The following is a 13,427-nucleotide window of genomic DNA, read 5'->3' as shown; positions in this document are numbered from 1 at the left end:
AAAGTTCTTACACACTGTTCAGCCATTTTTACACTTCTTAAAACTTAGAATGGTTTATTAAAATTGAAGACAGACAAAATAAACATAGAGTGTTAGCTTTCAGGCACAGGTTGCCTTTCTCCAGTGAAAAAAAAAATATATACAAAAATTAATAAATAATGCTAGGTACAGTGGTGATGCAAGGTGAACTGCATGAACGGGCAGCATACTTAAGCATTTTATATATAATAATATCAAAAATAATTGAAATAATAAATTAATTTAAATTAATAAAATAATAAAAACAAAAGCCTTGTCTAAAAATACAGTAATAGGAATAATGCACTTATTAGAGATTTTATTTTATGTGAAGATAAAATAAGAGAAAAGCAATTAACAGAAATTAAAATATTGTAATATATATTTTGATATATACAATATTTTAGTATCATAGCAAAAAAAAATTACAATCTTAATATAAAAGGAGACATACAAACCATTAACCTTTTAATAAATTAATCTAATTTAAAGAAAGAATCCAATGTTGTTTGCACAGTTTTTGTTCTATACGCAATTTTTAACTACAGAACAGACATAATTAAATCAATAGTTGATTCTTTATCAAAGTTACTGCAGGCCAACACATTCTCTATTATGCTCAATGCACTGTGAGCATGTTTTTTAGATTGTGTGTGTGTGTGTGTGTGTGTGTGTGTGTGTGTGTGTGTGTGTGTGTGTGTGTGTGTGTGTGTGTGTGTGTGTGTGTGTGTGCATGCTTCACTTTCGCTGTCACTGGTAACAAAACCATCATTGTTCTGCTTGGTGCTCAGCAGCTCTTCTGGTGTTGGCATTGCTGTGGTAGCAACTTCATCATCCACCTTCACAAACTCTTCAAATTTGCCAACAAGATCCATATGCTTTCTCAAATTCCACCATTCCCCAATGCTGCTATCATATTCATCTGCTGGACCACATTTTTCAATGATATTTTCACCATAGTCACTCTTTCTGAAGCAGATCATTATTACATTTGATGCAATAACTGTCTCAAGCAATAACAAGATTACGATTAGCATCCAAGACATTCCAATTTCGATACAAATTGTTCCCTCCTATGTTGCGAATCATGTACCTTATCAGGTGGACTCTATAATGCTCTCTTAGATTATAAACAATGCCATGATCCAGTGGCTGCATAAAATTGGTGGTATTGGGAGGTAAAAACAACAGCCATATATCTGTCAACTTAAGTGTCTCGGCAGAATATGCTGTACAATGATCTAGAATCATCAAAATGTTCCTTTTTTCGGAAGCCATTCTTCTGTCCACTTTTTAATAACCAAGACTGAAAAATGTTGACTGTAAGCCAAGCACTTCCACTGTCCTCATCATCACAGGGAAGTTGGTATACTTCTTAACATCTTGGCTTGGAAAACTTACCAACCACAAGTGGGCGTAGTTTTGTATTGCCATCTGAACTATGGTATAACAGAACAGTAAGTCTCTGGTTACTTAATTTTCCACCAGACAAGACTCTCCTCGAATAGCACATTCTGTTTGGCATCAAATTATAAAATAAACCTGCTTCATCAAGCTTAAAAATAACCTTTGCCTCATTTTTCAAGAATGGACTGTCCAGAACACAACCAGTCTGTAACATTTTCATTGTCAACTAATCCAGACTCACCAGAGAAACCAAGTTATTCCTGTCTTGAAATCTTTGGAGTCAGCTAATTCCATGTTGTTGAACTAGATAATTTGCCTTTTCTGCAAAATTGGAACTGATTATTGGCAAATTAGATGCAAGCATTTTGATGCATGCATTTGTTGGTACCACTCGAAAAGTTTTGTTTCAAGCTTGTGTTTTGCACCACAAATTTGTTTCCTGATTTTTTATCGCTGCTCCAATGTCACACACATCTTAAAGTTTTTCAGTGTTTCAGTATTGTAGATAAAGTAGATAAAGGGATGTTGGATTCCTTTGCAATGTTTATTTTGCTTTGTTCCATCCTATCAGCCTCTTGTATAATTTTTAGTTTAATTTCAAGGCTTAATTCCGTCCGTTTACATTTTGTCGTCATAACACTGCTAGGTGAGATTTAATATAAACAAACTTTAAATTAATTTAAAGACAAAAGTTCCAAAAAAAACATCAGCTCAGATAAAATGGCACAAAAGATAGATTATAACTGTAGCAAAAGATATCTTTGAACTGGTGTAAAAATTGCAACTGACCTTAATCCCACGGAGAGCGAGTGTATGTAAATGGCTTAAAAAAACTGCTTTTATTCTTTTGTTAATTTAACAGCTCATCTTTTGCAACAATATTTTTCAGAGTACACTTATGTTGTAGATGCCATAAACTGGTTTTGTTTACACAAAAGTAAATTCTAACAAGTTGGTGCCATCCTTCAGGAAACAGGGAACCAGGTGACTAGAAGCAACAATAGGGGGCAACAATTGGACAACTGTGCCAAGATTTGTAAAAAACATACAATATAACAATACTTATTTCTCATCTCATAGGGTGAAAACGAACTTTGTAATAACCAAATATATTTACATATAAAAGTCTATCCTTTCACAGGGGAATGGTATGTGTTTCATATAAACGTACTTTGTATAAAGAGTTTCTATTAACAAGTTTTTACTGTAATAGTTGAATTTTTTTAAACTATGCAAAATTCAAATTATGACATTAGTTGGTGCATTTGCATCATTACTACATAGATGGATTTTTTAGACAAACCAAAGTTTGTACATAGCATCATTACTGTAACATCTCATATTGTGAAATTCTTCATGAGTTGCCCTCCAGTATGAGTGGTGGTATAATTTGAAGTATAAGGAGAGTAACTCGTAAAACTTTGTAATACATATTAACCAAATTTTGCAATAAACAAATATATTTATATAGAAAAGCCTATCCTTTCACAGGGGAATGATAAGTGCTTCATATAAACTGAGTTTGTATTAATGAGATTTTACTCGCACACGCGTGCATGCGTGTGTTTTTATAAAAACCCCAAACATGATCAAAAACATGATTTCAAACGTGAACCTGGTATTTAAGGATGTGTCGCTTAAGTCTCACTATTACTGAGGAAGGAGGCAGACACCTCCGAAAGCTCTAATAGTGTTTTTTTATCGTCTTTTTATCGCTTTTATATTTATATTTTAACATTTTAACTTATTTACTTATTTTATTTTTGTTATAGTTTAGTTTTTTGTAAATAATTAAATGTAAATATTATTTTATAGTCTTTTCTATCATTTTATTTTATTTTATTTCATTACTCAATCAGTCATAAACGGTTGGTGTGTGTGTGTTTAAAATTGGTGGTATGAATAATCCCAACCTCAGGGGCCTTATTGCAGATATAGTTAATGTTTATGGCCATACAGTTTTGCGGCACATCTGAAGGTTCCAAAGATATAGCATAGCTGAGTCCAAACAGCAACAGCACTTAAGGTTTGCCTACCGTTGCAGGGATCATAATCTTATGCCACATGGATTTAGGATCAAGGCACCATTTAAAGATGTCCGTTTGTCCAGGATTATCACATAGTATCAAAAGAAGGTTTTGAATACATGGATTCAAAAACTTCATGATGACTTGAGACATAGTAGGAGATTGATTGATGTAGCATTAGGTGATATTAGTAGTAGATTGTCCCCCCCTACACCTGATAGGTGTGAAGAGGTTAGTTCTGGAGAGGACGAATAGGATTACCTATTCATATAAACAGAGACATATTAGGAAGTTTCGCATGTTATTAGAGGAGCAGTCCACTGTTTTTAGGGGTAGTGACCATTCCGACTTTATTCAGAATTTAAGTGGCAAATCGTTAACACAAGAACATGAGAGACTATTGGCTCTTGGACCTAAGTTTGCATTGCTACTCCCTAAACCTCCAATTACCGAACCATCTATGGGTATTGAGAGGGCAATTAGCAAATTACCTGAACATATTGCTAATCAAATTCGTGTTAAAGCTGTCGCCATCCTGGGCCAAGCAAAAACGATTGCTCCAAATCTTACCCTGAAACAGAAGAAAGCACTAGAAGAACTTAAACGGGACGAAGATATTATAATCCTACCAGCAGATAAAGGCAGATCAACGGTGGTATTAAACAAAGAAGATTACCACAAAAAAAGTGTTAGACTTATTAGGTGATAGTGGTACTTATAAGATTATCCACAGAAACCCCTTGGCTAGCTTAGAACGGTGTGTAAATAAGATGCTACTTTCCTGGCTAAGAATGGAAAAGATTCCAAAGGACAAGTATTGGTCCATGCATGCAACAGGGTGTCCACTGCCTAGATTTTATGGGTTACCTAAGACACACAAGGAGAATGTTCCATTACAGCCCATAGTTTCCATCACTGGTAACCCTACGTATGCTTTATCAAAATATCTGGCGCAGCTGATTTGCCCAGTTGTGGGGCGGTCCGCGTTGGTCATTGGAGACAGTGCGGAATTTGTGAACTTTGTAAGGAGTCAAGAAATAGGGGAGGACGAGATGATGATGTCATTAGATGTTATATCATTATTTACGTGTATCCCCATAGCACATGGAGTAGAATGTGTGAGGTTGGCTTTACAAAAGGATAATACCTTAAGTGCTAGATCCCACCTAAACATAGAAGATATGTGGTGCTATTGAATTATGTCTTTCTAGTACAACCTTGGTTTTCCAGGGAGTGAGGTATAAACAGGTTCACGGCACAGCCATGGGTTCTCCAATCAGCGCCATTGTTGCAAATCTGGCTATGGAGGAATTTGAGAAGAGGGTTTTCGCGAGATTGGAGTTCCCTATGCGTAAGTGGAAACGATATGTTGATGACACGTTCACTATTGTAAAGAAGGGGAGAGAGGAAGATGTGGTCTCATTTCTCAATGGTTTCTCCCCCTTTATAAAATTCACCTCGGAGGTAGAAATAGATGGTACCCTCCCATTTCTCGACATAATGGTATATAGGGAAGGCCCCAGACTTAGAACTAAGGTTTATAGGAAACCAATGTGTAGGGACCAGTACACACATTATAGGACGGCACACAGACTGTCCAACATAAAAATAGTGTGGCCAGAGCACTTTTGGGTAGGGTGAGAACACATTGCAGTACCCCTGAGGAGGGGGAGAAGGAAATTAGGCAAATCACGACGGAGCTTATGAGGTGCAGTTACCCCCAGAGGGTCATTGATGAATACAACAGAGAGGAAGAGCCCAATCGGGTAGTTCCGCCTGTACCGCTTACCACAGTGTATGTTCCCTACTATCCGGGCCTGTCAGATCGCATTGCGAGGATCCTTCGCGACTTTCAGACACGCTGTGTGCAGCTTCCGGGCCGGAGGTTGCACACAGTAGTGTCACAGGTCAAAGACCCCACTACTAGGGATTCTAGTAGTAGGGTCGTATATGAGATCACATGCCCGGATTGTGGGGAATGTTACGTGGGGGAGACAGGATGGCCTCTCAAGGACCGTCTGGAGGAACATTCACGAGCGATACGAACCACAGAGCTCAATAAATCCGCCATTGCCGAGCACTATTGGGAAAAACAACACCAGATCTCCCCCGACAACGCTGTCATCCTTGACCGGGCGCATAGATTCTGGGACCGCAAGTGGCTGGAAAGTCTGTGGATTGGATCCTCTGGTAACAATAGTATGAACAGAGACAGGGGAGTTAGGCTTCACCCCCTTTTTGAGGCGGTGGTTTTAGCCAGAGATAAACATTTTAATTTTCCACGTCTCCAGACCACTTCCGGTTCTGGTACAAGTGAAAGGAATGCTGAGTATGCGCCTGGTCATCCACGTGTGCCGTGAACCTGGTATTTAAGGATGTGTCGCTTAAGTCTCACTATTACTGAGGAAGGAGGCAGACACTTCCGAAAGCTCTAATAGTGTTTTTATCGTCTTTTTATCGCTTTTATATTTATATTTTAATGCATTTTAACTTATTTACTTATTTTATTTTTGTTATAGTTTAGTTTTTTTGTAAATAATTAAAAGTTTTTGTAAATATTATTTTATAGTCTTTTCTATAATTTTATTTTATTTTATTTCATTATTCAATCAGTCATAAACGGTTGGTGTGTGTGTTTAAAATTGGTGGTATTGACACAATGAGGTGAGAGATTTTAAGGCAGAGAAGACTGAAAAGAGGAGATTCCAAATTACCAAGTCTCTGATAGGGAATATCAGAATGGACATATGCACAAGTACCACCTTTGAGGTGAAAGGAATCATACAGTGAATAATTTGGGCATCTGAGATGAGCAGTAATTTAATCAACCGATAACTTAGATTCTGTCAGAAAAAGTACATGGGGTTTGGCAGACTGCAAGTGGAAATGGATGTCATTGCAATTAGAATTGAGACCACGTATATTTGTGAAATGAATTAGGAAGTGTTTGGGAGGTTTAGATTTTTTCACAGATAAGCTTACTCTATTAGTTTGACAATTCATGGTGAATTCAATAGTAAGAAAAAGTGGGGGGAAATGCTGTATGAAGTAATGAGATTTTTGGATATGGCATACACATGGTAACAATATGCCCAGATCCTTTACATAATGTGGCCTTGACAATGCCATCCTCCACATACACACTAATCGGACTGCCTCCAGTCACTATCTGGCAGAGTAGAGGTAGCAAGATTATACTCTAGCTGATCTGGAAGCCCCAATAGGTTCAGTCTGGTGTACTAACTAGCAGCCGGCCTGTGAACATCGTTTTAGAGCTGTACCCTCGAAATGTAAGGAAGATTAGATCTCGCCGTGATGTTCATCATAACCTCAAAAGTCATCAGTCATACTGCATGATGGAAGAGAGATGGGGAAGGATTGATCGGAGCTTAGCTCTGGACACTAAACACAGGTTCCACCACTTCAAGCCTCCAATAAGCAAAGTGGTGATATTGCACCTGTTGATGAGAATCATCTACCACCTAGTATTGTCTGGTAACACAGAGGGGTGGCATTCCTAGATGTGGTGTGGGCACCACACCTCAACCCCTGCTTATGTTGGTTCACACCTGGGTGGTCACCCACAGTGTGCTTGTGCATGGAGGTTATACCCAGGATTACAAACAGTCCCACCATCGTGAAGGTGCAAGCAGAGGATTTGGCTGTCACAGACTGTTCGGACTTTGCCGAAATTAGGTTCACTTGATTTGAATGTCACCCAAATATCAGTTCCATCAGCGTTTTAGACTCCCAGGTAGAATGTACAGCTTGTCTGGCATATCTGAGAGAATGTCTGTGACAACCTGAAGTAAGAGTGTGTGTGTGTGTGTGTGTGTGTGTGTGTGTGTGTGTGTGTGTGTGTGTGTGTGTGTGTGTGTGTGTGTGTGTAGTCGGACCTCTCTTTAACAAACTTCTATATAATGAATTTTTCTACTTAGTGACCTTTTTTGATTTCCGCTTCGTCGTTACATTGAAAATAGTTTCCAATAACAAAGAAAATTACCATACAAACTGATTTTGAGAGTCCTGGGCATGCATTGTTCACACCTCTGGCCTTCAGGCAATAAAGCTGATGCTACAGAAAGCACAAATTAAGAGCTAAAACATTCTAAAATTTAGTGGTGTCTGTAAAACCCTGCAGGAGGAAACTGGCCAACCACTGCATGGAATAGAAAAAGATAGGTTTTGGAAGAGGCCTTTTCCCAGCATTGGGTCAGCAATGGCTAAAAAGAAGTAAACCTATACAACCTATACACTACTGTACTGAGAAGCCGTGCTGGTCAAATGTTATATATGTGTCCACAGCCATTGGCAAAGATTAAGGCATATTCCCGATACGGACACTGGCTGTGGTCAACCTGTTTTCTACTGTAAGCACCCCGTTAGAGAATTAGGAGAGTGATTTTCCTTTATCCCGGAAATTCATCATTTTGATGAAATGAGTCATTCGCACTTGCACAAAATTTCACTTGTCTCTGTTTACATGGTAGGTATTAGTCCCTAAATCAGTTTTGTTTTAGCTGTTGTGCAAGTAATCTTACAATGTCTAAGAGGAAATCCTTGAGTGTAGTGTGAAAGAGTGGACGTGCTTAATAGTGTAGGTCGGGGCGTTAAAAAAAAAAAAAAAAAAAAAAAGGCTTTAAAATTTAGTATAACTGCCAATAGTGTGTGAGCCATTCTGAAAAACTTTTGATTTTCCAACTGTTTGAGGAAACAGGATGCAGTGAGAAGCGTGCAAAATTATGTCTGTGTGAAGGTGTAGATCAGGGGTCCACAAACTTTTAGAGAAGCAGGCAACGTACGAATTTTTGGAATATTTAGCAGGCCAGAGAAAATTCCTAATTATTGAAAACTATATTTGATCATATTTACACAGAGAAACAAATTTTATACCTACCCATATCTACAGATTCAAAAATAAATCAATGGATATGTAATATAAAATATTCCAGTTTGTTTATATCAAGTTTTAATTATTACTTATTTATTATACTAATCACAAATATATAGTTAATAAAACAACAAAATTATAATTAATGCGATGAATGTGGTTGTAGAGTGCGACTGAGTTTTGTAATACAGTAATACCCCGAAGTTACACGATAGGTGGGTCCGACGAAAATCGCTTAAGTCGAATTCGCATAAGTCGGGGTACAACTTTGCATATAAATACATATAAATTTTGTTTAATTGGGACCAAGGACTAACAAAAACACTAGTTTAGGAGAAAAATATTTAATAAAATTGCAGTTCTTTATACATATTAATACAAAATATGTATTAAAAAAATAAATGAGTTACATAAAAAAGTTATTTCGATGTCAATGGCTTCATAAAATCTAACAAATTCGTCTGACGACACAGCGCCTTCTTTTTTCATGCAGAATTTCTTCGTAGCAAGCTAATATTTTTTTATTCCTTGCTTTGTAGCTATAACGTGTTCTTCGTTGGAGTCTACGTTTTCTAAAATTTTTAAGCCCTTTTCAACTAGGCTGAGACCTTCTGTCAAGCTTGCAATTGTCATGTGCTTTTCTGGTGGAACTGGGTCTGAAGTGTCAGATACTTCAGTGACGTTTTGCTCACGCATCTCTATGAGCTCATTCATTGTCAGCTCCTGACTATGAGAATCCAACAGCTCGTTGACATCATCACCATTGACTTCCAAATCTAATTGCCTGGCAAGATTAACAACTTCTTCTATCACATTAGCGACATGATCAGTTTCTGGCATTGTTTTCGTCTCGGTTTTGAAAAAAAATGGACAAAGTTACTTCTAGACACCATTCAATGTATTTTTGTGAATTTCATCCCAAGATTCTTCAATGAATCTTACAGCATCTAAAAGATTGAATTGTTTCCAAAAGTCTTTAACAGATATCTCACTATTTTGTCTCACAGCTTCATTCAGACGTGCAAACGAACGCCTCATGTAGTAAGCCTTGAATGTTGTGATAACTCCCTGGTCCATCGGCTGAAGTAAGCTGGTTGTGTTTGGAGGCAAAAACACAACTTTCACATGTGGGTTGAAATTAATTAGGGTGACAGGAGGGTTACTGGGTGCATTGTCAATAAGAAGCATCACTTTAAATAGAATCTGTTTAGACTTGCAATAACGTTCGACTTCGGGTATGAAGTGGTGACCAAACCAGTTCTCAAAAACGGAAGCTGTCACCCAAGCTTTATGATTTGACTTCCAAATCACTGGTAAGCTAATTTTAGATATACACCAAACGAAAAAATCAAGAACCGCGTAACTCCAAGTTCGTGTAAGTCAGGGTAGCGTAAGTCGGGGTATTACTGTATTGGGTTTTAAAGTAGGAGTTCCAATTCTTAAAAAGTCGTGTAAATGCGGGTCAGTTAGACGTGATCGTATTTTTTGATTTTACATATCTTATTTTTGAAAAGGTCTGCTTATATATATATGTACTTCCAAAAATTTATGTAACCTTTCTTGCAAAATTTTTAATTTTTGGATAATATGACTCAGATAATGTTGAATAAGATTTTCATTTTTAAATATTGTCTTCAGTGCATTTCATAGATCTTCAATCTGCACTGAAGTGCAGATTGAAGATCTATCAACCGTAATTGTAAATTCTCATCATCATTGATGGGTACATCAGAAGGATTTTTCAAACAGTTTCAAACACCTTTGAATTATTTTTAAAATCAGAAAATCTATCCACAAAATTTTCCTGCAAAAAACTAACATTTCGAATAAAATTTTCAGTGGAAAAATTACAACTAGGCATACTTTTAGATAAATTATCTCAACATGGAAAATGTGAAAAATTATTCCGAAGTAGTTAACTTTTAAATAACTCTAGTTTTGTTTCAAATGCTTTGACAGTATAATACAATTCATTGACAAGTTTGTCTCGCCCTTTTAGTTTCATATTAAAAAAATTCAGGTGTTCATATACATCTGTTATAAAGGCACGGTTCCTCAACCAATTGAGAACTGACAGTTCTGGAACAGGTTTCAATTTTTCTTTCATAAATCGAACTATTTCGATCCTAAGTTAAAAAAATCACTTCAACACATTACCAAGACTCAACCATCTTATCTCAGTGTGGTACAACAAATCACCATATTCGGCCACAATTGTTTGAAGAAAATTTTTGAATTGCCGATGATTCAGACCAGTCTTGCGAATAAAATTTACTGTTGATATTACAGTTGACATGACTGATCAATGCCCAAAACTTTTTTTCCGCACAAAGACTGCTGGTGAATTACACAATGAAATTGCATTGTTTTTTAATATTTTTACTCTCAAGGTATTTATGGACCCAATTTTAGTACCAACCATATTTTTAGTGCCATCCATCATAACCACTGATAGCAAATCCCAATTCAATTCGAGGTTGTCAATTGCTTCTGACACACTCAAAAATATATTTTCGCCCATTATATCTTTCAAGCTTTTTAATGCAACTAACTCTTCGGTTACTTCAAAACTTTGATTTACACCTCAAATATAAATTAGTAATTGAGCTGTGTGGCTTGTATCTTGACTCTCATCAATCACTATTGAAAAATGTGTGAATTCACAAACTTTTTTTTACGAGTTGATTTTGAACATTGGCTGCTAAATCTTCAATTCTTCTCGTTACAATTGATGAAGATAAACTTACAGATGCAAAATTCTTTACTTTCTCAAGACATACTTCTTCTGCAATTGCCAAACAAATTTGTTTTACAAATTCTCCATCCATAAAGGCCTTTCCTTCTTCAGTAATGATTTGAGAAGCTTGAAAACTAGCTCTAACTGCAGATAAATTTTGATGAGTAAAAGTTCTAACCTGTTGTTGACTAAAAAGTTTGGGTTAGTTCTTGGAGTTTTTTCTGCTGCAAAGCTCCTTGAAATTTATTGTGATTTGAGGCATGTTTTGTGGTGTAGTAATGTTTCACATTATATTCCTTGAATGCCAACAAGGCTTCACTGCAAATAGGTGGTAGATGACTTTCATCAACCGGTGAAATACCACCACTTTGCTTATTAGAGACCTGAAGTGGTGAAACCCATGTTTAGTCTCTAGAGCAAAGTTTCCGGCATCCCCTCACCCCATACTTCTCCTTCAACCCATGCACGGTACTAAGTACTATAGGTTTTGATACCTTTTGTGTTTGGGGTTTTCATTAATCAGTGCAAAAAAAGTAATTAATTGGCCACCACTCATTAAAAATGCGACACTTAGCATCAACTTTTCTTTTTTTTTTTAACATCAACATGATTTTTATGGGGTCACTGGAATAAAAAAAAAATACTCGTCGCAAATATTGAAGTAAGCACTGACGTGTCTTAATTTTATGAAATATTTTAACATAAATTTATTTACAAATTTGAAATAGGTTTTAAGGTTCATTACAAAAAAAATTTAAACAGTTGATTTTTAGCAAATCATTTCCATAGCTTTTCACATGACAGGGTCCCTAACGGCTGTCTCTAACAGCTATTGCTATTTAATGACAGGTTTAAGATTAACAGATTATTTTAATGATGTTTCAAAGAATAGCCCTGAGTGGAAATAACAGAATTAATATCTAACAAGACTAAGCTCATGACACAGGGGTGTCAACACTATTAATCAACTGACAAATGTTAAAAGGGAATGCCATTTTAATTACTACCAAAAATGTAACATCAGATAAAAACAGCACATACTTACCTGACTACAAAACATGACACTAACTTTTTGTTTTGCCCAGATTTTCATAAAACTATTTGTTGAGGCTACCGAAGTTGGCTGTGCTCACGAAGCATTCAACCAATACAATACTTCTGTATTTTCTCTTAACGGTTTATTAAACGAAACATATATACAAGACTCTAACAAATGTTTAACTTAGAACTTAACAAGTGAACTGCTAAGTCAGTACTAAAGAAAAATATTTCCAACAAGATGGGCAGAAAGTAACCCCTACTACAAAAGGGGTAGGTCTCTGTAGAAGGGATGTAAACATCACCCAAGCCAAGATAAGATTAAGAAATCCATAACTGCTGTCTCTAACAACTATTGTTATTAAATAACAGGATCAAGATTAACGGATTAGTTTAACGATGTTTCAAAGATTAGCTTTGAGTGGAAATAAACAGAATTAATATCTAACAAGACTAAGCCAACAACACAGAGGCGTCAACACTATTATTCAACTGACGATTGTTAAAATAATCTGTAAAATGTGTTTTTCACAAATTTTATTGTGATCTAATATAAACATTAATTGTTAAGATCTAATTGAAATATCAGCAGGACGGAAAAAATTCTTTCAAGTGCCGGTTCTGGCCCACAGGCCGTAGTTTGGGGATCCCTGATGTAGATGAAGCAGTTTTTAAGTGGATGAAGTTGATTCGAGACCAAAATGTGCTGATGTCAGGGCCAATATTTTAACATATATTTATTTACAAATTTGAAATAGGTTTTAAAGGTTCATTACAAATAAAATTTAAACAGTTGATTTTTAGCAAATCATTTCCGTAGCTTTTCACATGACAGGGTCTCTAATGGCTGTCCAACTAATTACAGATTATTTTAATAAAAGAAAATACTATGGAGTATGCATCTTTTCTGGGGCATAAAACATTCCAAGCCAGTTCTGGTTAGCTGGACAAATTTAAAGAGTGCCATGACTTACTCGAAAAAGTTATTTCTGATGGAAGTGGAGTTGCAAACGAAGAAGACCACTGGAAAGAAACAGTTTTTGAAAAAAAATTATGGAGGGCTACAAGTCCAAAGACATCAAATGCTGATGAAACATGTCAATTTTTTTAAATGTTTAACAAGACACTGACTTTTAAAGGTCATATATGTTTAGGTGGTAAAAATAGTAAGAAAAGAATTAGTCATGAAAAACTGAAGCTTTTCGCGACAGACAAAAGTAAACAACCCTATTGTTTCAAAAGAGTAAAGTCATTTGAGTTGTACTAAAACTACAACAAAAAAATTATGGATGACAAGAGAAATTTTTGA

General features: G+C 36.1%; 1 protein-coding gene across 4 annotated transcripts in view; it reads right to left on the bottom strand.

Moving 5' to 3' along the window:
• LOC150085171 (5-taurinomethyluridine-[tRNA] synthase subunit MTO1, mitochondrial) overlaps positions 1–13,427 on the bottom strand; it is a 421,026-nt gene that overhangs the window by 332,592 nt on the left and 75,007 nt on the right. The window lies entirely within an intron of this gene.

Source organism: Mastigoproctus giganteus, chromosome 5, assembly GCF_048544385.1.
Source record: "Mastigoproctus giganteus isolate SK-2022 chromosome 5, ASM4854438v1, whole genome shotgun sequence".
Lineage (NCBI taxonomy): Eukaryota > Metazoa > Arthropoda > Arachnida > Uropygi > Thelyphonidae > Mastigoproctus > Mastigoproctus giganteus.
Note: the sequence above shows the minus strand (reverse complement) of the source record. Positions and strands in the feature narration are given on the sequence as shown.